At 41.7% G+C, this 26,615-nt stretch overlaps 1 long non-coding RNA gene across 1 annotated transcript; it reads left to right on the top strand.

The window, feature by feature from the left end:
• The first annotated feature begins 8,987 nt into the window (after positions 1 to 8,987).
• On the top strand, positions 8,988 to 10,831 carry LOC141810162 (uncharacterized). The gene is made up of 4 exons (XR_012600053.1): positions 8,988 to 9,084; positions 9,334 to 9,669; positions 9,792 to 9,945; positions 10,722 to 10,831. It is a non-coding gene; the product is annotated as an uncharacterized LOC141810162 (long non-coding RNA).
• Positions 10,832 to 26,615: the final 15,784 nt, after the last annotated feature.

Raw genomic sequence — 26,615 nt, 5'->3', positions numbered from 1 at the left:
GAGCTTCCTTAAGAAAAAGAGACGGCTCTGCCCCTTCTTAAAGAGTGCATCTGTATTAAGGGACCAGTCCAACTTGTTGTCCAGATGTACACCAAGATATTTGTAGGTTGACACCACCTCCACGTCCACCCCATGGATGTTAACTGGCTGATGGCAGAGCCCAGACTTTCGGAAATCCACAATCATTTCCTTTGTTTTTGAGGTGTTCAGTAGGAGACAATTTCTATGACTCCAGTCACAGAAAGCTTTTATCAGATCCCTGTATTCAGATTCCTGTCCATTTTGGATACACGCCACAATAGCAGTGTCATCGGAGTATTTTTGGATGTGGCAGGACTCAGAGTTGTATTTGAAGTCTGCAGTATAAAGAGTGAATAGGAATGGAGCCAGAAGAGTTCCTTGTGGGGCCCCCGTGCTGCTCATGACCGTCCCAGAGACGCAGTTTCCCAACCTGACAAACTGTGGCCTCTCTGTGAGATAGTCTGTGATCCAGGAGACAAAGGATGGGTTCACTCCTATGTCTTTGAGCTTATCTCTCAATATCATGGGCTGGATGGTGTTAAATGCACTTGAAAAATCAAAGAACATAATTCTTACATAGGTGCCAGGTTCTTAGCACAGGGCACGGTGGAGCATGTATGTAACTGCATCATCCACTCCAATATGATTTCTATATGCAAACTGCAGAGGTTCTAGTGTGTCTTTGACCTCAAGTCTCAACAGACGTTAAAGCAGCCTCTCAAAGGTTTTCATAACATGTGAGGTGAGGGCAACTGGTCTGTAGTTGATAAGTTCAGCTGGGCATTTGAGTTTTGGTACCGGCACAATACAAGATGTTTTCCACAGAGCCGGGACCTGACCCAACTGTAGACTCAGGTTGAAGATCCTCTGAAGGGGTTCACACAATTGGGCAGCACAGTCCTTAAGCAGTCTTGGACACACACCATCTGGACCAGCAGCCTTCCCTGGGCACAGTCTTCCTAACTCTAACCTCACTCCTAAAGCTGTAACAGACGGTGACGGTGGAAGAGGCACAAGTGTAGAGGGGATGTAGCAGGAGTGGTGGAGAGACACAGATGTGTAGAAGGAGCAGCAGTAGAAGAGGAAGTGGTCGCTGTGTCAAACTTGTTGAAGAACTGGTTGAATTCATTAGCACGTTCAACATCACCCACAATTGGCTGCCTTGTCTTTGTGTTATAACCAGAGATGTTGTTGATTCCTGTCCACACCTCCCGCATGCTATTATTTTGTAGTTTTCTCTCAATGTTCTTTTTATATTTCACCTTAGCCTCCCTTAATCTCCTCTTCAGCACTTTTTGCACCAGTTTGAGCCGTTCTTTGTCGCCATCTCTAAAGGCTTCCTTTTTCTGATTGAGGATATCCTTGATGTCACTTGTGATCCAGGGTTTGTTATTAGGGAAACGGAGTACAGTCTTTGATGGTATGATATTGTCTTTACAGAATAGAATAGAATAGAATAGAATAGAAAATACTTTATTTATCCCTGAGGGGAAATTCAGGAGTCACCGCAGCATTTAAGAAAACAAAAGTAAGAAAGAGTATAGAAAGTGCAAAAATGTCCATAAGAAATTAGATGACAACATCCCGTCCACCACTTGTCCACCACTCTCCAGCCCAGCCAGTCTCCACCTCCACAGGGTCCAGGACTGAGCCTCCCCAGCAGTCTGTTCAGTCTCTGTCTCCTGGATCCTGTCTGCTCACAGCAGGCGAAGCTCCTCCGATGTGTCGCGGCGTCCGATGTCTGCTCCGTCAGCCATGTCCGTGAACAGCATGATGCCGCTGGATTAGCATAGCTAGCTCATCCATCCCCCGAAGCGAGATCCCACGTTCCCAACAACGATGGATGGAAGGACAGGTCCACGTCGTCACCTCCCAGCTCACATCCGAGAACCAGCACGTCGTCCTCACCTCCTCCTCCTCACCTCGAGGGAAATCATCAAGCCCTACACTAGTTAGCATTGACATGCTACAGGCTGCTAACAGCTAATTTCACATGTAAACAATGCAGCCATGGTTACATGTAGGATCTCCAGACAAACACAGGAGAAAAGTAGTAAAAAATACAGCCGAAGCCACAAAAAGTTTGGTGTCCATGACCGAGAATGAACCATACAAAGTGATGATCCACTCCAAATACAAAGATGACGAAAAAGAGACGAAAAAATTACAAGAAACGGACAAAGACGAGAGAGCTGCTGCAACAGGCAGCTACTTGGGTAGCGCCTAGCTAGAAGTTGATGTATTCAGTATAACAGTCAACCTGTTTATCAATATCTATACTATTTTCATCTGTTTCTAACAATACATTCCAGCCTGTGCACTCAAAGCAGTCTCTCAGAGCCTCACTGGCCTCAGGTGTCCATTTTCTAACTGTTACAGTAGTTGCATGCTGCCTCAATACGCAGGGTCTGTAACAAGACTGAAGTAAAACCAGATTGTGATCCGACCTGCCCAGTGGTGGTAATGCAGTGGCACTGTATGCATCTTTGACGTTGGCATATAGAAGATCAAGTGTTCGGTTCACTCTGGTTGGGCAATTAACAAACTGTTTAAATCCAGTGAGATAAGAGGAGAGGCTAACATGGTTAAAGTCTCCAGATATTACTATGAGAGCCTCAAAGTAAGTAAAAAAGTAAAGGCCATCATCCGTCACTCTGATCACCCACTTCACAACATCATATTCCAGAGGATCAGCAGATTTGGACGTCTTACCTCTGTGCGCTGCAGGACCGAGAGGTACCGAAGATCATTCCTCCCTGCAGCCATCAGAGTGTACAATTCTTTGCTTGGAAGAGTGCCCAAACAACTTGAATTTCCCTCCGGGGATTAATAAAGTATGTCTTATCTTATCTTATCTTATCTTATCAGGATGTTGAGTCTGTAGCCTGGCAACAGTTTCTTGGATAACATCACATGGAACTTCAGCAGTTGCTTTGGGTGGAATGTACACGAGGATTGTTATTATATGACTGAATTCTCTTGGAAGGTAATATGGCCTCATCCCAACTGCCAACAGTTCAATGTCCGGACAACACATCTTCACCTTGACTGTAGTATGATCAGGATTACACCATCTCTGATTGATGTATAAAACCAGTCCTCCACCTTTTGACTTGCCACTAGCTTTGGTGTCTCTGTCCAGACGTATCAGCGTGAAGCCAGGGATATCCACACAGGAATCAGAGATGTTTTGATTCAAGAGATGTGTCAAATAAATACACAAAATTTGTGTCAACTACATTCTGCCGCGGCCACACCAAACGCGAACACGCGAATTTACTCGCGCGAATGGCCTGTCACGCGCCGCGTGAACGCCCGAGTCTCGCCGCTGGACTTTTTTGACAAGCTGAGGCGCGAACACGCGGTACTGCGCATGCGGAGTAGAGAGCTCGTTCATTTAAAGACCGAAAGTCCAAAAGAGCAGCTGAAAAACAATGGGCTGTGGTTTCCAAAGCATGACAGGAGAGTGTGTGAAAGCTTTGGAGATCACAATCAATGCCTGCTGCCTCTCCCTGGTAATCCACCAGCCCTGCTTGGCTGTTCCCTGCGATCTCATCCTCGATCCCCCGAACCTCCGACCCCCCGTACCCCCGACCACCCGAACCCCCGACCCATGTTCCCGGAGGTCTCCCTGGGGATAATGAAGGGGTGGAGGAAAGAGAGGAGCACAGAGAACTTCCATCTTTTCCCTGGCTCTGCCCCTGCCCCGCACTTTCCTGCTCTTTATCAGGCTCAAAACTCCGCTGAGGAAAACACAGTCGGACTCAGTGATAGCCCGTGCAGGCAAATCCAGCTGGGAACGAATGTTTTCAGAACTTACATTCAAAACCTGTCTCCTCAGAGACTTTCAACCAAGCCTGCTCCTGTTTTTCCAGTCTCTGTAGAGTACACACGTCGTATCGTATAACTCTGGATGATGACACACCGCACAGATTGTTTTCTCCTCCATCCTCCGGCGGAGTTGGAGCCGGAGCAGGCGGCAGTTGCCCCCCAACGTTGTCATAACAATGACGTCGTGGGGGAATATTTTGAACTCGAGCGAATTCGCGTCTACCGCCCAAACGCGTGAACGCTCCAAACTCGCCGCGCCAAACGCGCGAATCGCGCCGCCCGAGGCGAATCGGCGGCTAAACGCGTCTTTGCATTGACTTTGTATGTAATCGCGCCGCAAATTCGCGTTTGGTGTGGCCACACCATTACACATTTTGTGTAGATTTCAGCACACAATGTGTTAATGCCTCTGGACAGACTGACACAGTTCATGTGTCAAGTCCTGAGGGCGGCAGTTTGTGCTCAATAGATTTTATTGCAATGCGATTTTTTTTTTCTTTTATTAATTCACCACATATAATATTTAAAACTAACCAAATGTAATAAATAAATTACTTTATAAGCTTCAGAAATATGACATTATTCAAAAGTAACAGCTGCATTTTGAAAGCCAATCACTGTCAGCTTTGGAGCCTACATCCGTCCGCTCTTTATTTCACTCCTGTGGAAGAAGGGGTAGTCGCTGCCATGGAGGTGCCAGCCGAACCACCAGTAAGTTACCTTTTTCATTTACAATATATGCAGAAAATATCAACTTAGTCGTAGCAAAGTCTGCTGACCTGATACAGTACACACTTTACGAAGCAGTTATCCAATTTAGCTTGTGTTAGCACCAGGTGCCAGTCACAGCACAGTTAGCACCTAATGTTAGCATGGTCACTCAACCACTGTATATTTTCGTGAGGATTTTTTTTCAGCAGCACCAATATATCAAAGATGGAGACACATTTTATCATTATCCTTCAACTCAACTAAAGATTATTGATTTGCTCGGCCTCAGACGAGCGTTAGCGGGCAGTGAGACGGAGCTCCATTCGTTGTGACCGTACATCCGCTCTCATGCTAGCTGCACGACAGACAGACAAGACCAAGGAGTTCCTGCGCTTCCCAATCCGTTAACAATCCTCTCTTCGCCTTTTGACTACTAGTCTATTTATGCTGATTTACTATCATAGTCAAGTTAAATACGATCTGGTCGATCACAATTTTATTAAGAAAGTCACGGAGCGTTTTGAAGTAGTTTCCGTGCATTATCATTTCCTGCCCGATCTGCCCTTACGGTGAAATGACGTCACAGCCACGGTCACAGCTCTGTTGGAAAATAGGACAGGAGTATACGCTGCGCTGCTTCAGCTGAACGGTAACGGAGCGGAGCCAGACCTGAGACCCCTTGGTTAACGCTAGAGCCCGACCGATTAATCGGCGGGCCGATTAATCGGCGGGCCGATTAATCGGCGGGCCGATTAATCGGCGGGCCGATTAATCGGCGGGCCGATTAATCGGCGGGCCGATTAATCGGCGGGCCGATTAATCGGCGGGCCGATTATAGCCTGTCACAGAATAATCAACATCGGCCAAAATGTAGCCGATTATAAAAATTTTGCTCCGCGGAAATTCTGCCGCTCCTGCTCCTGTCACTCCTGCTCCTGTGAGTCTGTGTGTTGGGCTGCACGCTGCCCGAGTGCCCGGCCCCTCCCCCTCACACGCAGACCATGCTTTGCAGCCGCTCGTCTCCCCCACTCACTCTCAGTCTGCTACAGGAGAGGACGGCAAAAACTTAAATTACTCCATCGTCAGCTGTGACTTTTCAAAACAATGTAACTCTACACTTTAGTGCTCCATGACAAAAACACACTGTTAAGACATGCCGGGAAGAGCATTCAAGGTTTTTTCACGTAAGTTTTAAAGAGTGTGTAGCAATGTTTAACGCCATGTAAGTTGTATCTTTTGTGAGACGAACAGAGATAAATGCAACTGTTAAGTCACACGTTCACCATAATCTACAGTAAGACTATAGAACGGCGTTTTAACGTCGTGTAAGTTGCATCTTTTGTGAGATGAACGGAGATAAGAGCTACTGTTAATTCACACGTCCACCATTATCTAATACAAGAGTATAATACGGCGTTTTAACGTCGTGTAAGTTGTTTTTCTGTGAGATAAACAGAGATAAATGCTACTGTTAATTCACACGTCCGCCATAATCTAATGTAAGACTATAATACGGCGTTTAAACGTCGTTTAAGTTGCATCTTTGTGAAACGATATACGCATTATGCAACTGTTTACATGTTTACAGTTTGAAAACTTTACTTTTGAATTTTTATTTTTATTATACTCTTAAAATACAGTTTGCACTAGTTTGTTCGCACAAATTTGCCTTATTTATCATTGTGTTTCCAGTTTAATTTTTCCTATTAATCATTGTGTGTTTACAGTTTGACTTCTTTTTAAAAATTCATAATTGTGTTTAAAGTTTGACTTTTTTATTTATCATTGCGTGTTTACAGTTTGACTTTCTTTCTACTTACTGTGTTTAAAGTTTGACTTATTTATTTATTATTGTGTTTACAGCTTGTTCTTATTTATCATTGGTTTAAACTACAGTTCTTATGTTGACAGTTTTTTAATTAAAGTTCCTTGTCTTAATTTAATAGTGTTTTTTCTCTGTCTTGAATCATATGGGTATTATAATAATTTGTGTTTATATACAGTATGTGTACTGTGTATATCAATGAATTTATTATGTATATCAGCCATTATATCGGATATTGGTCGATATATCAGATATCGGCCGATATATCGGATATCGGCTTTTTTTTGCCCTCAGTATCGGCATCGGCATCGGCCCCAAAAATCCCATATCGGTCGGGCTCTAGTTAACGCTGCTGTAAGAACGCGAACCTCAGTGAAGAACGCGATCAGTGAGTCCATCCAAACACACAGCGACACAGCTTGCAAGTTTACTTTACTCTACCGGTTGAACGAGCTAGTCTTACAAAGCAATGTGTTGACTAGTGTTGTTGGTAGTAAGCGCGAACCAGCTAACACTGTAAACAGTATGTTAGCCGCTTCATCCAGGCACGGTTGCGAGCCGCCCATACGGCGTCATTAAATCCAGCTGCTAATATCTCACAGAAACAATCCGAAATCAGTTCCTTAGATGAGTTTTCTTTTTTTTTCTCAGAGAACAGTTCTGAGGAAAGTTGAAGGAGATACGCTAGTATGAGTGTAGCAGAGAGGACCAGCTGACTGTAGGAGTCATAGCTGACTGAAAGCCATGAGATAAATTATCACTTAGGTTCATACAAGTATTCCTGTCGAGTACAGATTAAAATGCATAAACTGCACCAAGGACTCAAGTCTGTTTTTATGATGAAAAGTACAATTATCACTCAAATCCCCATTTTAATTGTTAGATTCTTTTTGCAGTTCTTCATGATCATATACTGTTTATCTGGTCACAAGACACCCCACAGTATGTAGTATTTTAGTTGGAGCATGAATATAACTTGAGAAAAATAATCCTTTAAAGATAATGAACAATAATCTCAGTAAGTTAGATGTGATTGAACATGTAACCTGTAACTAAAAGCATGAGAAAGTGTTTTCTGATTCAGTGGAGTTTAACACAAACCCATTCACTTCCAAAAAGAAAATTGTTTTTAAAAGTAACAGCTGGGGTGATGCTCAGCTTTTTGAATTTTATTTTACTCAAGTTTCAGATTAAATACAAAGGAACTTCACTATTTTGAGAAGTTAGTAATAAAGCATTGCTTTTATTGATTTTTAACAAATATAGAAGAAAATACAGTTTTCTTTAACAGGTCCAATTTTGTTTTAAGGAACACACAATATTGTAAACTGCTTGACTATGTGTGCATCAATTTGTGCATGTGTTTAAGTGTGTGCTGGCATGTTAAACACCCCAAAAACAAAGTTAGTAGTTCATCAGAATTAGTTCATACTTGTAATACATAGAAATAAACGGAGTCTTATCAAATGCTTAGTGCCTATGGTTCAAAAATCAATTTTTATTTCAGTTATATGAGCTTTGATCCAGTCTGACTATGATACTCAGTAATAAATAAATAAATAGTCAAATTCATGTAAAAATTAAGACGTGAAAATAAAAAAGGTTGTCATTTATATTAAGTTGGGAAGTCTCTAAATAAAATATGTTTATATATTGTTTCTTTCTTTCCTCTAGGACGTGATCCTTGAAGCTGGACTGGTAAAAATTCTTGCTGCTATCTTCAAAGATGGCAAAGAAGCATCAAGGAAAATTTATTCAGTCTACAGTTTTGAAGATCTCATAAATCAAACCATACCTGATCAACAAGCCTTTAAACTAGACAGAGTTCTGAAATATTGTGCTGATTTCCAAGAGTTTATTGATGTGGATGAGAAGGTGGATATCAAGAACTTTGATAGATTTCAAGTATTCATAACAAGTACAAAAGCAGTCCCTCACATAAATGCTGGAGAGGTCCATCAAATTCAGGTATTTCAATTTTATTATTACATGAGTTGAATGTATTCTGTAGCTTAAATTAGCTTGTAGCCAAATCAAGTAATGCTCCGTAGTTTCCCTCCTTTTTTTTTCTTTTTAATGTCCAAATCAAGCATTCCCTCAATCATTTAATTCCACTGATTTGTAACATCAATTCTTGTCCATCTACGCAGCATAATTCAATGTCTGATGACAAAGAAGGAGGCTTGCATTGTCTTCTCCAAAACAAGGTGCCAGAAATACTTGAAGAACACAAGAGAAATGGAACACTAAAAGTTGAGTCAAGGAGGCTCCTTGTTAAAGTATGCATTGGTGACTTGGTGGAGAGGCATGGATTGTGAGTATATTAGAAAACATATTTTTGTATTAATTCAAAAACAGTTAACAGTGTGTAATTTTACCCATACTTCTAAATTTGCATATGTGATGAAAATTCACCTGTTTAACTATGGATTAAACTGGGCGTTTTAAACTTATATTTCTAGCAACAAAGATGTGATCTTACCTAAGTCATTTTATGGCTCAAACAAAACTTGGTTATTTTTATAACCAGGTTAATACAATGACCAAATTCACTGGGCTTGTAAACTGAGACATTTATTTATTTATCTATTTTAATCAGTTACCCTCCAAGTGCAGAAAAACTTGCTCTGGCAAAGAGGATCATCTCCACATTCCCGTCCTTAAGGGTCCAGATCGATGGCGAAGGAGAGGGATTTGTAAGTAGCATTTGATGCCAAAACAGTCATTTTTGTTCTTACTCTGAAAGGAACTACAATATATCATGAAGCAATAAAATTTGATTGACTAGGTTGCCTGAAACTTGTTGACTGTTACACTTTTGTGCTGTTATTTTCTTACCTTTTTGTCGTCATTGCTATTAGAGTTTTTATGCTGTGAAAGTCTTAACTTGTGCCAAATTTTGCAAAGCAAATCAACAGCATCAACATTTTTTCCTATGATCTTAGGAGCATTTTTATGATCCATTGTCACATACTGGATTCTTGGAAATGAGACTCCGTAACATCCGGCGGAAGCTGGAGGCGGGTCAGCGGCGTTACACAAAGCGCAAGTTCAGCGATGGCTCAGAGGCAAGAGCTGAACAATGTCAAGGGGAAAACAGTTCAACCAGTGAATGGATCACTCTCATGAAACGGCTCAGGCCTTCTTCAGAGAATGTTGTTTCAATAAAATCAGCAATGGAGAAGTCATACACCAGCCGTAGATGATGGATAACGAGTGCCTCTCCAACATTGATGGAAATCTTCAACGAATACCCCCGCTTCTTGGATATGCCAAGTCTGGTATGTTTCTCATTGCAGTTTGCTCAGTTATAATAGCCTTTTTTTTAAGTTACATAATACTTCTCAATGTAAGTAACAATTGTAACAAAAATTAATTCTTGACAATGTGATCTTTATGTAAGCTGGATATGGAGTTTGGCCAAATGACAGATGGAAAGACGGACCGCTTCATCAGGCGATGGGAAGCCAGCATCATGCCGAAGCTTAAAGCTGTTGCTGCCAGAGAGAGGGGTGATGTTGCATCTCTAATGGAGGGGATTGACCACCAAAATGATGGTATGTGTCTGTGATTGAAAAGTATTCATACACACTTTCCTGTATTGTTTTACAGCCCTGTCAGTATGAAGTGTCCTTGTTAAGTCAAGCCAAAGTGTAAATACACAGTTATTTCAACATGATCCTAAATTTACAACGCTTATCCAAAAAAGTAGTGCTGTGTTAAATGTACATAAAACGGAATGCACTGATTTGCATCTTTCATAAGCTACCATAAAATCTGGTGCACTTTTAAGACCTACTTTTCATCTAAAAAGTCTGCTGCATCTTATATACCGATGCGACTTATATACCAGTATAACCAGCTGAGCGGGGTATTGAGTTGTAATGCGTTATATCCAGGAGATGGCGCTCTAATTTAGCTGAAGCCTTATTATGATGATTATTATTTGAAGAGAACAAATAAATGAATATAATTATATAAAACCCTGAATACTGGCTAATACTATATACTATATACTATATGCCGTATTTTAAGGTAAAATTTTATCCGCAATAGAACATAAACAATCTATCAGACACATTTACCGTTAGATGGAAAGTAAGGTCAAATTGAATTTGAGAGAAGCAACACCTCAAAAAAAGTTGGAACAGGGCAAAGTCTGTTGTTCTGCATGTGTTATGTGTCCCTATGATTAAATATCTAAATACACTATCAAAGTCTTTTTTTGTCCCTTAAAGCATATTGTGGAGGACCAAACATTAAATTTGAGCTGCTCAAAATCTTAAACCTTATATTAGTTGTCCCTCTAATCTTTACACCAATTTCTTTTCAGATGAAAAATGCTACACTATGTTGGTTGTTCTCACACATCTTCTGCCACCAGTAGCAGGGAGTCGCTGCAGTATTAAGTCTGCTGTATCTTTCCTGCTGGATTTTGTGCCGGTATGTTTTACAAAGACTGTGTGCTTGTAGTAATGAGCCTCCAATATCTTGTGCGCTATAGCATGTTTAACAACTTCAAGTACCTTAAATACATTTTCTTCTCTTCTTTCGTCTTCTCTTTCTTCGAACACATCTATGACATCCCCATTTCAACCAGAAGAGCCAAGGTACTCGAGCTAATCTCAAAGCTTCAGACTGTTAATTAAACAACAGAAATGTACACATGTCCTAAGTGTAGACAGTCAGTATCCACAGAGGTAAAGAAAGTCATTTGGCACCTTCGTCAAATACATGCCTTACCAGATGGACAGGACTTGACAATAACATGCTGCCAAGATGGCTGCCCAAGAACATACCACAACTTTAACTCATTTTCCAAGCATCTTCACAGAGATCATCAGTCCACCACAACATCTGTTGGCAGTTTTTCTCGTCCGGCTTATGACAACAGTTCATCAGGTGCATCTGAGACTTTGTCATCTAATGCTGAGGACACGTCCGACATTCCTCCTGTTGCATCTAAAGCTGCCACTCTTGGTGATTGTGCTGCTACCTTTGTAGCAAAAATGTATTCTTCATCAAATATGACTTTAATGGATGTATCAAGAAGTGTTGCTTGCACAAAAGAGTTGCTAGAGAGGACTGTAGAAAGCCAAGCATTCAACAACTTCATTATTAAGCAGTCTGCAGGAACCACCTGATGATGAGTCTGTCAAGTCACTAATGAGCGAATTTGACAGAGCTCAACAATTGTTTAAAGATATTGACACACCTTTTAAAATGAACAAATACTTCTCAGAGAAGTTTGATCTTGTCAAACCAAAAGAGATATTTCTTGGCCACAGAGCAGACACTGCAAGAAAACGGGGACAAATGAAACAAGTCCTGGCGGCAGACACATGCCAATACATTTCAGTAATTGAAACAATAAAATTTTTATTGAGTAATGACCACATGCAGAAGGTTTATTTGCAGAAAAAGAAGCAAACAGAAGGCAAACTTTACGACTACTGTGATGGCACTCTGTTCTCCTCTCACCCATTGTTTGGTAGATGTCCTCAAAGCCTCCAAATACAGCTGTACTTTGATGATTTGGAGACAACAAATCCATTGGGCACCAAAACAAAAATTCATAAAATATGAATGTGTGTTTATTTGTGTATGTTTATTTTGCTTTAAAAAAATCTCCCCCCAGAATGTAATTCATCTCTTAGAAATATTCACTTGTGTCTTCTGTTTAATTCTGTGGACAGAGAGGTGTATGGGTTTTCTAAGATTTTAGAACCACTGCTGGAAGACATCAGACTTCTTGAAAGTGCTGGTATCCAGATTGATTTTCAAGGACAAAATCACCAACTGTATGGAACAATTTGTGTGCTTACAGCAGATAATTTAGCAATCCACTCACTTTGTGGTTATGTTGAAAGCTTTTCAGCACACAAATTTTGTCACTTCTGCATGGTTGACAAAACAGCTGCACAGTCAGTTTTTGATGACGACAAACTGGAGATGCGCACCAGAGAAAATTATGAACAACATGTCAGACTTGATAATCCCAGCTCAACTGGAGTGAAACAGGATTCCTGTTTGAACAAGCTGCAGTATTTTCATGTCACAGAGAACACATGTGTGGACATTATGCATGATATACTCGAGGGTGTAGCTCCATTTGAGGTGAAGTTAATGTTGCGCCACTTCATTTTTGAAGAAATGCTTTTCACTCTGGACCTATTAATTGAGAGAATTTCCAGTTTCCACTATGGGTATGGAGATGACAAAAACAAGCCAAGTGTCATTCTCAATCTGAGAACCTGTGAAAATGCAGTAAAGCAAACTGCCTCACAGATGTGGTGTCTTTTAAGGGTTTTACCCTTTTTAGTTGGAGATCTTGTTGACAGGACGAGTCAGCATTGGCATTTGTTCATCTTGCTCAGGGAAATCTGCAGCATTGTTTTTGCACCTGTTGTCACTCGTGGACTTGCTGTACTTTTGAAACAACTCATTATTGATCATCACACTCTATTTAAAAAGCTCTATGACAGGAATCTGATTCCGAAACATCATTTTATGGTTCACTACCCTAGAATGATGATTAAGTTTGGACCCCTTTCCCAGATGTGGTGTATGAGATTTGAAGCTAAGCACAATCCACTAAAAAAGCAAGCACATGCAGTTGGAAACTTTAAAAACATTTCAAAAACACTCAGTTTTAAACACCAAATCCAACAGATGTACAATTTTAAGTTCGGTGACCCCTTTTCTCAAAATGTCACTGTTTTAAATTCCTACCCTGTCACAATTCGATCCTTGAAGAAGGCCAATGATGTGTTAAACAGTCTGCGATTATCTCTGAGCAATGATCTCACATTAAACAGCACAGTCTATGTTGCCCACACTGTCGATGCAGTTGGCCAGACTTACCGGACAGGCTCTGTACTGCACCTTAAAGTTGACCACAAGGGGGAGCCCCTATTTGGTGAAATAGTTCACATAATGCCACATACTGAGGATTCCATTTTGATGTTCGTGAGAGTTGTCACTGTTAAGTATTTTGATGAACATCTTTATGCATTTGTGGTTCAGCGCACTAATGACTATGAAATGATAAGACAGACTGATGTGGCAGATTTTAAGCCTCTGGATTTTATGTTTGCCCACGTCACTGAAGAACTCTACCTTAATCCAAGGTACAAGATGGTTTGATTGGTTCACACCGCCATGATTTTCAGTATGTTTATGATTTTGAAAAAAATGGTTTATGGTTCAAAGAAGACAGAAACTGGACTTTTGAGTTGAATGGATGGATGGCAGATGTTAACTCGCATGAAATTGGTTATATTTGTATGTTTTTAATATGCTGTTAATAAATGGCTATTGTTTAATATATTTCTTTATCCCCCTCATTTTTTCAAATCTGTAAATGCCTGACTGTAAGTTAACTCATTTAAGTGTAGAATTAACTCATTAAAAGTCACATTTTCCATTTACATGTATTCAACACATAATGTGCTGGATTCACACGTTTGTTTCCTGACACAGGTTGTGTGTTAAAATGGCTAACATATTGAATGTGTAAAAATTAACACAAAATAGGTTAAAATAACACATTTGTGTGTATTTTTACTTGACACACTAAATGTGTTGAAGTGACTGACACATCTATTGTGTAAAAATCAACACAACATGTGTTGTCCCTGAACGCACTCTCTAGATGTGCCAAAATTCTGCACAACATGTGTTATTTTTGACACATCTCTTTTTGCTGTGAACCAGGTCTCAGTAAAGCACATGAGGCTGCACTCACGGTATACATTTTGTGTCTTCACCGGTATCTCTAGTTCATCCTTTTTGTTGGGCAGAGAGTTGACATTCCCCATGATGACTGAAGGAAGAAAGGGCTTATATCTCCATCTCCTGGCCTTTAACTTTGCACCAGCACGACATCTCTCTCGGTTGCTAGGCGCTACCCAAGTAGCTGCCTGTTGCAGCAGCTCTCTCGTCTGTCCGTTTCTTGTAATTTTTTCGTCTCTTTTTCGTCATCTTTGTATTTGGAGTGGATCATCACTTTGTATGGTTCATTCTCGGTCACGGACACCAAACTTTTTGTGGCTTCGGCGGTATTTTTTACTACTTTTCTCCTGTGTTTGTCTGGAGATCCTACATGTAACCATGGCTGCATTGTTTACATGCGAAATTAGCTGTTAGCAGCCTGTAGCATGTCAATGCTAACTAGTGTAGGGCTTGATGATTTCCCTCGAGCTGAGGAGGAGGAGGTGAGGACGATGTGCTGGTTCTCGGATGTGAGCTGGGAGGTGACGACGTGGACCTGTCCTTCCATCCATCGTTGTTGGGAACGTGGGATCTCGCTCCGGGGGATGGATGAGCTAGCTGTGCTAATCCAGCGGCATCATGCTGTTCACGGACGTGGCTGACGGAGCAGACATCGGACGCCACGACACATCGGAGGAGCTTCGCCTGCTGTGAGCGGACAGGATCCAGGAGACAGAGACTGAACAGACTGCTGGGGAGGCTCAGTCCTGGACCCTGTGGAGGTGGAGGCTGGCTGGGCTGGAGAGTGGTGGACAGGATGTCGTCATCTAATTTCTTATGGACATTTTTGCACTTTCTATACTCTTTCTTACTTTTGTTTTCTTAAATGCTGCGGTGACTCCTGAATTTCCCCTCGGGGATAAATAAAGTATTTTCTATTCTATTCTCTATTCTATCATCAGAAAGGCTTCTTTATCTCAGCAGGAATAGGGTGATATCCTCCAGATTTGCTCCATCGTAATGCAAGAAGCTCCTCTCTTGAATAGACTCCTTCCAGCAGACATATCCATGAGTTGTTGTCAAAAAAGTCCAGTATTGAGCAAAAATTAGCAAAAGAAACAATTAAAGATAAAAATACAGCTAAAAAAGCAGAGTAATAACAGAGAGCTGCCAAACTTTGCTGCTACCGCTAGAAGCGCATCATTCGAATGATATTGAACATATTCCAGGTTTTCTCTCAAAATTTCATATACAGGCTGTAATAATTCTGTTTTGGCTTTGGTTTTGTTGTGGGGTTTTATGTTTTGTTCTGCTTTTCCTACTCCCCCTTCCCTTTCTGTTGTTTCTCTTGCAAGTAGGTGAGTGGCAGGGGGTGTGGCTGGCTTCCCCTCTCAGCAGCAGAGGCACACCTGGTTCCACTCGGTTAATCAACTCTCCTATAAAAGCCTGGTCTTCACTTCACTGCTCTGCCAGATAATTCCGTTCTCCTCGGTAGTATCTCAGCGGTCTTTTTTGTGGACTTTCAAGTTGCTTGTTGCTGAGAGGTTTTTTTTTCTGCAGTTTTGGTTCTTGTGTTTTTTGTACGCAGATGTGTGCCTCGCGGCATTTTTTTCGTTCATCTATGTTTCGGTATCCTCTGAGGATTCTCGTCCAGCCAGCCAGCTCCCTGCCTTCACTACCTGATTTTTGGTTTATTAAAGACTTCTGTTTTTTGACTTCACTTACCTGTGTCAGTCTCTGCTTTGGGGGTCAGTTTGAACTAAGATATCACTCGGTCGCTTATCTGTAAACACAGTTTTCCTACAAAATATTTTAATAACAAAGATGTATTTTACAAAACAAATTCTTATTATCTTATTTATTTATTTATTTTTATTATTTTTAAGAATTGGTTCAAAAAATGATGTCTCATTAATTAGCCAGATGTGAAGGAAGGCTGTTCTGTCATGAAGAATTTCTTGACCACTTAAAAATCCCAGTAACTCCTCAACAATGTGCAAAGGTTTTTGGTGCCATTCCAACAGGAGCTGTTATGTCATATGAAGGTTATTCATTGCCTGTGCCTGATGTATCTCCTGTTACTGATCCAGTTCTTACACTTGTAGGCAAACTTTGCTTTGAATCTCTGAATCAAATTAACAAAATTATTTGCAATTATTTTTAAGTTATTGCATTTTTGTTTCATCCATGATTTCTCTGTATTATTGAAGACATTTCATGTGACAAAACTCAGGCTGTTTTCGAATTCGCCTACTACATACTGCTTGTTAAAGTAGTATGAAGTAGACACTGCCTACTACATACAACTTTCATAAGCAGTATGTAGTATGACTGTTCAGTTGGGTTAATTTTTGTAGTATGTAGTAGCTGGTCTTCAGTTCGTAGAAAACGAATGTTGGCTACGGCTGACTTTTTTTCCCAAAAAAACTTTATTGAAAATGTAGAAAATAAACAAACCAGGAGTAACTTATCTGCAAATATATTGCCAGAGAGAGAATTTTATATTAACTTTCAGTGGTGGAGCTGATGAGGATTTAAAGATAAAATAAGAAATGGCTCTTATATTTATATTCCTCTGCTACTCCGGTTGTTGTTGCTCCGCCCTCTGCCATTTTCACTTCGGATATGGGACCAGGCGCGTTGCATTGTGGGTAACAGTATGCGAAGCAGACTGGTCCGATGCATACTGGGTGCGTCTCAATGCGTTAACTTAGTGCTTCCTCCGTCCTCTCTCCTCCACGACACCGGAAGTACTTTCCCAGTGGCCATTTTGAAGACTGTCCCAAAGCGATAATTGCGCTCAGAGGAGAGAGGAGAGAGGAGAGAGGAGACTGATTGGAGGAGGTATGATCGAGGAGACACGAGAGCCGGCTTTTCGGAAGTCTTTTCACTGACAGACACACCCCCTTGTCACGTGTCAGACGAACAGTATTTCAGCAGCTGGCCGCATTGGCAAATTGTAAACACAACAGCATGGCCAGTGACAGGTTGTTTAAGTGTAAGTAGTATAACTTTTTTCGTGATCTGAGTAATAACGTTTTTCATATGTCGCCCCCAAAGCAGTCGATGTAATGCTCTAAATACTTTTGGTGGTGTTTATCGTCAGTAACTTCAGTCTTTTCATTTGTTTCACGCTCAGCGGCCAGAAGATATGAGAGTAATAGTTAGCAAAAAAATTACATCTGCACACATGTTCTACACTGAACAGATTCAAAACTACAATGGCTAAATAAGCATGGGGTAGTGCTTTCTTGAAAGCTCATAGTGGGGTTGATTTTTTTTTTTGCAAGTATTGTAAGTTACCATGTACATTGTGCTGTTTACTTTTATGTTTTTTAACTATAACACTGCTTCCATAGCCAAGTCTTTCTAGGAGAAGACATTTTTAATGTGAATGTGAATTCCTGTTCCAGCAAAGCTCAAATAAGAAAAGAAAGTACAGAGTTCTGGTGGAGAATTATTTGTCGTTGCTCTCCATGTCATTAGATGGTTGTGTGCTTGAAAGGTCATAGAACTTAGCCTTTCACATGGCTCAGACAGCATGAACAACTGTCATAAAAACAAAAACATGTGCAAAAAAGACACCACGTACAAACATAAAAGCCAGAGTGATAACCTTTTTGTTTAGATTATGGGGACAAGATATAAATTGTGTCCAACACTTTATCTGGGAAGCAACACTTTGAACTGACATTAGCCATGATGTTTACCTACTACTGAAATTTTGTGCTTGTTTTCACCCCATCATTAAAGGGACAGATGACGTCACATTGAAATTGATAGAGCTTCGTGCCTCAAATGATGCCCTGTTCACGGGGAAGAGGCACACAGCCAAAAAGGCGTGGACTTGAGTGTTCAGTTTTGCTGCATTATGTTAACATGCTCACCACAACGGACCCATCTGTTGAAAACGCATATACTGTCAGTTGTATGTAGACATGTAGTTCTAGGCTGGATTATAGTGCATATTAGCACACTGAAGACTAACATCAAATGAACAATTTGAATTATAGAGCAAGAGATGGAATGCGCTGATCATATGTGTTTACTCCACAGAGAAATCATTCGTCTCTTAAATTTGGAGGGCCAAGTGACGGTGGGCCAGGCCTCCAAGAAATGGGACAATTTGAAAAGGAAATATAAAGTAAGGATGTGCAATTTTCCTGCATGCAGTGCATGTTCCAGATGTGGTAGAAGCTTCATGTGTGTTAATCTGATATGTTGGAATACTTCTCTTCTTGTTGGCATCCCAATGAAAATTATGATTTTTTAATTTTCCCCAGGAGCTACGCAACCCGCCTACGGGGACGGGGACTGACGGAGGGGAGGCCACAGCAGCAAGTTGGCCGTGGTATTCCCTCATGCATGAGGCCATCGGGGCACGGCCCTCTATAGAGCCGCCAGTCCTGATGGACTCATGTGTGGGGGAAAGCCATGGAGCTGACGCTGCTGTGGCCCATCCACATCTGCAGCTAGTCGCCGGGCCTTAGAGGAGGAGGAGGAGGAGGAGGAGGAGGAGGAGGAAGGGGAAGAAGAAGAAGAGGGCAGGCCCGGCACAAGCTGTGGAGCATGTAATTTCATGTTTGTTTTTTGAAGCCTCTTTGATTTCCCACTTTCTTTCATCTGCTGCGGGTTTGTTTGGCTGTTAGAATTATTTTTCTTCTCTTCTGCTAATTTTAGGTAGTAATGATTGTCCTGAAATTAATGTCATACTCTTTTTGAACCCCCTATCTGTCTTTATCAAAGCACTTTGTGTCCCTGTTTGAACGACTGTTATGTAATACAAATTTCTTATTATATCTAGATGATGGGCCATCAACATCCTCCAGGCCTCGTCCCCCACCTAAGAAAAAGAGACCCAACAGAGGGGCCTTTTTGCAGTTCCTAAGAGAGGAGGCCCGCAAAGAGGACCAACGGTTTGAGGCTAACCAACGAAACACAGAGACATTTCTTAAGTTACTGGAAGATTTAGTTAAAAAGTAAATTTATGTTTTGGCCATCACATTTTTTATTGGGTTATGCCTCTGGACTTTGTTTATGTTATCTTTTCATTTTGTTTAATAAATGTATATTTGGTCCTCCTGTGGTTGTTTGTATTTATCCAAAGATTTTGGATCTTTTGCAGGATCTAAGCTCATGGTGTTGTCACACAGCTTCAGCCATATGCTCACAGGGAAACATTTTCTGTCCTACCTTAGGACTGAGGTGTATTCTGTTATGATTTTAAAGGTGCTGTTGTAACAAGCTAAGTCTAAATTCTTGCAAGTAAGGTTAACCCTGTTTTAAACCAACAAACACAAAACCACAGTGCCTTGTTTGAGGCTACAGAACAAGGTTTAATAAGAACATAGTGATAGGGTCGTCACTCTCTCTATGTTACGCACACAGCCGTTGCAGGGACAAATGGGCCTGAGTAAACCCAGAAGTTAATAAAAACATGTCATACAGAGGTGAAGCAGGGCCCTGTTCTACGAAGCAAGTTCAGTCTAGCGAGATAGCCTTGGAGCTACCTCGCTGAACTGAGCGCGGTAGCGGGCAATCTCGCTACACGGTTTTACAACGCTGGTTATCAACCTCATAAGTGGATCCAGCTAGGCAATGAGCGCGTGCACAGATATAAGGCGGAGCCCGCTGCATCTGACCAATCGCGAACTTGGAGCAGTCTGGAGCGTCAGAGCAGGCGGAGAGAGAAGGAGCGCATACTTCACTCAGGAGGAGCAGGAGGTGATCATGAGGAAGTATGACGAGGTGAAACCATAGAATTAACGTTAAAAGCAGCACTGTCGCCGCTGCTAAAGCACGGAAGGAGTGCTGGCAGAAAATTGCTGACAGTCTAAATGCGTAAGTGTAGTGGTGTAGTGCAAATAAAATATTTTGTGCCATTCTCATCCTGAAATAGCACTGTTCACCATGCACTTTTACTGGAACATGCAACATATCTGATTTAGTTCTTACGTGAATTTATTTAAAGATTTATAGAATTTATTTAATTCATTCCTATCGTGTTTACATTTTTTGTGTGATATGTAGCCCACATGAGCCCTACATGAATTCCTGTCACAATTTTAATACGGGCGATAAAATATTGTCATGGAACACAAGTGTTGGCATTGAAGATCTTATTGCGGCAATGAGAGTTCTTCATTCCCTTTAACTAGGCTACCTGTAGAAAGTGTCATGTACTACCAACCCCTCCCTGGAAAACCGGTACCTTTCATAAAGGTGGTCATCCCAAAAAGAGAGTGGGTCGGGCTCCGATGTCCACGGGATCCTCTAAGAACGGACAAGCCATTTTTTCGTGAGGGCTCATTGGTCAGTGGGCGGGGTTTTAATAGTCCGCGAGTTCAATCTGGAACCTAACCTGCCCCGGAGCAGGTTAGCCGTTCAGCGTACGTTGCCATGGAGACTCGCCTCGCTGAGGAGTGATCCCGTGTCGTAGAACAGGGAATCCGAAACCTATCCTCAAAGCTACCTCGCTAGGCAGTAATCCTGCTTCGTAGAACAGGGCCCAGGTCAGACATCTTTATTGTCATGCCAAACATTTTGTTCACAGGTTAAACAGGTCTGACTCACAAATAAAGCTGTGCAATTAGGGGGCACAACATCTCTCAGAATTGTGTTGCATAGGAGTGTATGTTCCAGCAAAGCTGACAGTTAATTTATCAAATAAGGTGAGGCACTTGGCGGTGTAAACAAACATTTAAAATGCCTTGCAACTGTTCAAGTTCATCACAAAATGAAGTTAAACCCTTTAAGTACAACTGAAAGCATCTTGAGTGAAGCAACAAACTCAACTGAACCTCATGTAGGAATGGAGATGTAACCACAAATTAATGAAAACAACCAAAAAAAAAAACACCTTTCAAACATAAATGATGGCACACGACTTATCATACAGAGTGGTGGCCTGTGTCCCATGCCTTCATGACCCCAAGTCTACAAATAAGTGTGGTCATGTAAATGTGCAGGGTGCACAAGTGGAGCAGAGAGCAGCCCTGCCAGGCAGTCTCGCTGGCCATGTCCGCTTTGTTCCCTCCTCACTGGACGAGGTGGTTGCACACCAATGTCCCCGACATCCTCCACAGGCTCGAGGATGTCCCCCGCTGTGAGGCCGATGTTATGTAGCACTGCACAGGCGGTGATGACTGAGGGGACAAAGGTGTGCTTGACCTTCAGAGCCTTGAAGAACAGCGATCTCCAGCATGCTTTTAACATACCAGAGGCCCGCTCTATAATGCAGCGGGCCTTGGCATGGTGCTGGTTGAAGCGGCTCTGCACCCTCCCCTCCAATGGCTCCTTGTATGGGGTGTTGATGGCCACAGGTGTTTGGGTGCAGGGGCAGCCACCATCACCCACAATAAAGTAACCTGCAGACAAACAGAGAGAGCAGGAATTAATTTCTTTGTCATCAATGGGGGATTATTTGAAAAGTATTTCTCTTACCCGGGGGAGGATACAGAGCCTCTCTGTAGATCCTGCTGTTCTTCAAGACTCTGGTGTCATGGACGGAGCCAGGATACCCAACAAAGGTGTTGATGAAGAAGCCCTTCCCATCACATACAGCTTGCAGTTGTATGGACGGGAAGAGCTTCCTGTTGATGTAATCCTGGCCTCCGGGTCCTGGGGGGGGTTTGATGCGGACATGGCAGCCATCTATGGAGCCCACACACCTGGAGAACACTGGAGAGTTTGCCAACCGAGAAAATGCTTGGCCCACCTCATCCAGGTCTCCAGCAGTGGGCAACCTGATGACCTCCTGACGCAGGGCTGCTATTTTCTCTACTCCACTGTGCACCAGTCTGCACACCGTAGACTTGGGGACATGAAAGGCATGGGACACCACTCTGTACGATAAGCCGTGTGCCAGCCAGTATACGGTCATCAGAACGTGGATCTCATGTGACCAGCCTTGTGCATTTTTTGATGGCAGGATTCTCATAAGGGCCTCTACAGACTGCCTGCTCAGTCTATAGAGGCCCATGAGGTCCTCCTGACCATCAAAAAATGCAGCAAGGACTGGCACATGGATGTTCATCTGACCGTATACTGGCTCATGGTCAATCTACAAGAGAAAGAAAGTTATGTCACTTTCTACACATGTCAGAAAAGTATTAAATGTACCTGGATGAGTATAAAAATCAATAATTGAACTGTATGTGTTGAGTCCCAATTACTTTAAGGCCTTAAGAAGGCAAACAGTACTCAGCTGGTATAATTAGGCCTACACATAGTTCTGTGCAGCTGGTGTGACACTAATCAACAAGTAACAGAATCAATCGATCTGCTATTACCACTGACTGAAATGAATGATAATGTCAGCCCTTTTCACTTTTTCACACATAAACACTTAGGAATGGGGTTGAACCCCTTATAGCAGCATGAGCACGTTATTTAGTATAGACACAGAGTGGGAGGGATATAACGTAGAACATCAATCGATAAGGGACAGGTAAGATGAGACAGTTGTATGTTTTGTTTTTACATGCAAATATCACAAAATGCCTATGTGTACAGCTACTTATGGCAGTGGAGAGCCCGGTTGCCATGGTTTTCGGTCATTTAATTTACTTTACCGTGCGCTCGGCTCGGCACGTCCAGCTGTGACGCCGTCATCACTAGTAGACGTCGCTTCATGTGACGCTAGGAGAGGATGTCCCATTGCTCTAAAAACCAATCTCCTCCGTTCCTCTCTCTATTTCCTTGCGTCTCTCCCATGCATCTCTGGTGGGAGGGACTAAGACGCAAGAGAATGACGCAAGTGGAGGAAGGAAGGATAGAACTTTGGAGCTTTGAGACGCACCCACTGTGGATTTTTCTTGATTCAGTATGTCATCTGGGTGTTTTTCTCGTACTACAACTCTGACATTTGTTCGCGTACTGCATACTGCATACTGCATACTGCATACTGCATACTGCATACTGCATTTTGGTCGAATCAGTAGGCACTGCTAGTATAGTATGCGAATTCGAAAACAGCCTCAGTCTCTCCCAAATAGATACCTTCTTGTCAACAAAGTCAAAGTGTCTTTAATTGTTGCTATCCTATTAAAATGTGGTTAGTCATGTTTGAGAAGGATATCTTGCACTTTCTGTAATGCACATCCAAAGACTGTGGGTGCGTCTCAATGCGTTAACTTCGAGCTTCCTCCGTCCTATCTCCTCCAGGACACCGGAAGTACTTTCCCAGTCGCCATTTTGAAGACTGTCCCAAAGCTATGGCCCAATCCCAAACCGCCCCCTACTCACTCTCCCTACACACTAAAGCTGTGTCCCAATTCAGGGGCTGCAGCCTACGGAGGCTGTAGCCTTCGGAGGACCCGGCCTTTATAGCCTGCGTAGACCGCAAAGGCCGAACTGAATTGAGACACTCTGGGGTGCGTCTCAAAGCTCCAAAGTTCCATCCTTCCTTCCTCCACTTGCGTCGTTTTCTTGCGTCTTAGTCCCTCCCACCAGAGATGCATGGGAGAGACGCGAGGAAATGAAGAGAGGAGAGAGGAACGGAGGAGATTAGTTTTTAGAGCAATAGGACATCCCCTCCTCCGGAGTGTCACATGAAGCTACGTGTTTCATTGATGACGGCGTCAGCTGATCACCTCTGAATCATCTTTCAGTCGGCTCTAACAGCTGTTTGTGTGTCTGCACATGTGCGCTGTAATAACTCTGATCAAACAGAAACAGTAACAGAGATTTGTCTGTTCTTTTAACCAGTTTAACAAACATGTTACCATGAAGAAAATCTGCTCTTTGTTTATTCTGTGTGCTGTTTAGAAGCTCATGGATCACTTTTCCGGTAAAATGCGTAATTGTGAGATTATTTGTGAATTTTTTAGCCTTTAACTAGAGCCCATTTGATCGTGAACTCTGAAGCTAATTAATATAACCCACCTTATTGTGTAGCAGATAACTGCAAAATTTCAAGAGAATCGTTCAAATGGCGACGTAAGCATAAAATTTGGTACAGATACTCTCTAAGGGACACTCATTTGAAATGAAATGTTAGACACGCCAAAATTCAACATGGCGGCCATTTTTAAAGATGGACGCCATTTCTATCAGAAGATTCTTATTTAAAAAGTTCTAATGGTGATGTAAGCATGAAATTTGGTACAGATACTATCTAATGGTCATCTATCTATTCACACTTGCAGCTGCACAGTGCTGTGCAGGTGAACCCCAACCTGCAACATTTGCACCTTCCACCTTAAGCTGTTTGATAAAAAAAAAAAAAAAAATCCCTGCAAAATAAGTGCCTGTATTTTATTTCTCTTACCTCTGTGGCATAAAACGTGTATAATTTTTTCAGTTTATTATTATTTTTCTCCTTAAAATTATCATAATAGTAATAACAATTATTATTTTTAATATTATTACACGTCTTTTAATGTATTCTTTGTAGCATTAATGTTATAATTGTTTTTACCATTAAATCATTAGTATTGTCATTATTATTAATGTTATCCGATACAGAGCTTTTAAAACAAAATGGTTGCCATCTTGAAAATGGCGGCAATCTTCAATTTTTGTATGCCTAGCATAGTTTTTGTGGCCCTTAAAGAGTAGTTGTGCCAAATTTTACATTTGCATCACCGTTTGAGTTGAAATAATGGGCGTTCAACTGAAATGGTAGCCATCTTGAATATAATGGCCCCCATCGTGAAAAATGGTCACCAATTTGTATTTTGGGGTATCTAAATTGATTTTTCATGAGTGTTAGAGAGTGTATGTGCAAAAATTCATGCTCGCATTACCAATAAAAATATATATCAAATAAATGTGTTCAACTTGTAGTACTTGTTGCACTTTTGAAATAAGAATCGTCTGATAGACATGGCGTCCATCTATAAAAATGGCCGCCATCTTGAAATTTTGTCATGTCAGACGTTTTGTTTCAAAAGAGTCTCCCTTAGAGAGTATCTGTACCAAATTTCATGCTTGCATCACCATTTGAACTTATGAAATAAGAATCGTCTGATAGAAATGGCGTCCATCTTTAAAAATGGCCTTCATCTTTAATTTTGGCGTGTCTAACGTTTTGTTTCAAAAGAGTGACCATTAGATAGTATCTGTACCAAATTTCATGCTTGCATCACCATCAGATCTTTTGAAATAAGAATCATCTGATAGAAATGGCGTCCATCTTTAAAAATGGCCGCCATCTTGAATTTTGACGTGTCTAACGTTTTATTTCAAACGAGTCTCCCTTAGAGAGTATTTGTGCCAAATTTCATGCTTGCATCATCATGTGAACGATTTTTTCATTTATCTGCTCCACTAAGACAGGAGGAACGCAAGTCATGACCATCATCAGGTTGGAGGGATGCCCCTCAGGCCCCACAAACTAGTGAAGCTGACATTTTTGCAGTAACCACTTCTAAACAACGGAATGAGCAAAAACACCACTACTGTTGAATGGCAGTCAAATTTACCACCCCTGCAGCAGTTACAATGGTAGCAGGAGGGAAGACTTCACTGCTAACTTAATATCATGAAAGTGGGTCAAGCTGAGAATGCTGCTCATTAACTATAATTAACTAACTTGCAAACACTTGCTACAGGCAATGAATGAGAGCAATAAAATGTTTTGAAGGTCTGTGTAAAATGTGTGACCATGGCACATGGAGGAGGCTTACATACTCACAGTTCCTCCAGCATATACACTATTAGGAGACACCAAAACACACAAATTGTTTTCTAAAATCTCTCTTGAACCTCTGCTCCTTCAGGGATGCTACACAGCACAACTTTGTCATCTAGTGGATGAAATAAACAATTACATGCAGCTAGATGTCTTAACAGATATGGGAGGTTGATATTTTAAACACCTATTGTTAGAATTATGAGTCACAAAACAGATGTCTAACTTAAAGGTCTCGTATTCTGCTCCTTTTCTACAGTTTAATATGATCATTAATGTCTTCATGAAATGGTAGTAACATGTTTTGGTCCAAAAAAACAATAATCAAGCACAGCAGCATTGTTTCCAGGCTCTCATAGCCTCTCTGTTCAGAACACTCTGATTTAGTGGGCGTGAACTTAATATGTAAATGAGCCACCGCTGATACTTCCCCGCTGTTCCGCGTCACTGAGAGCGGCGCCACCAGTTCCTGGTGCACAATGTTTAGAAAACTGCGAAGCTCGTTTACTGTAACATTACAGGCTAACCGCAGCTACAGTTAGCACCCTGAAGCTAACAAAGAGACAGGAGGGACACTGAGGAAAAGCTCTTCCATCTGCTCCACAGCACACAGCATTTAAAAAACTCACATTTCCAGGGTCCGAGGTTTGTTGGCAGATGGTTGGTAACGCACTTGGATTCAGGACCAGTCTATTCGCTAGCCCTCTGATGTAGTCCAAAGTTGGAAAAGCAGTGGGCCGTGAAGTGACTAGCACACACATGCACAGTTTTACTGAGTGTAGCTGGCATATTCCTTGATAAATGAACTCTAGCCACTCAGTCTTATCTTCTTCAGAGATGGGAAGCTTGAGCATGGAACTATGTGGCTGTTTACAGCCA

The sequence above is a fragment of the Halichoeres trimaculatus genome, unplaced genomic scaffold, assembly GCF_033239565.1.
Source record: "Halichoeres trimaculatus isolate MK-OKI-2021-1 unplaced genomic scaffold, fHalTri1.1 fHalTri1_scaffold_20, whole genome shotgun sequence".
NCBI lineage: Eukaryota > Metazoa > Chordata > Actinopteri > Labriformes > Labridae > Halichoeres > Halichoeres trimaculatus.
This window is presented reverse-complemented; position numbering and strand designations above follow the sequence as displayed.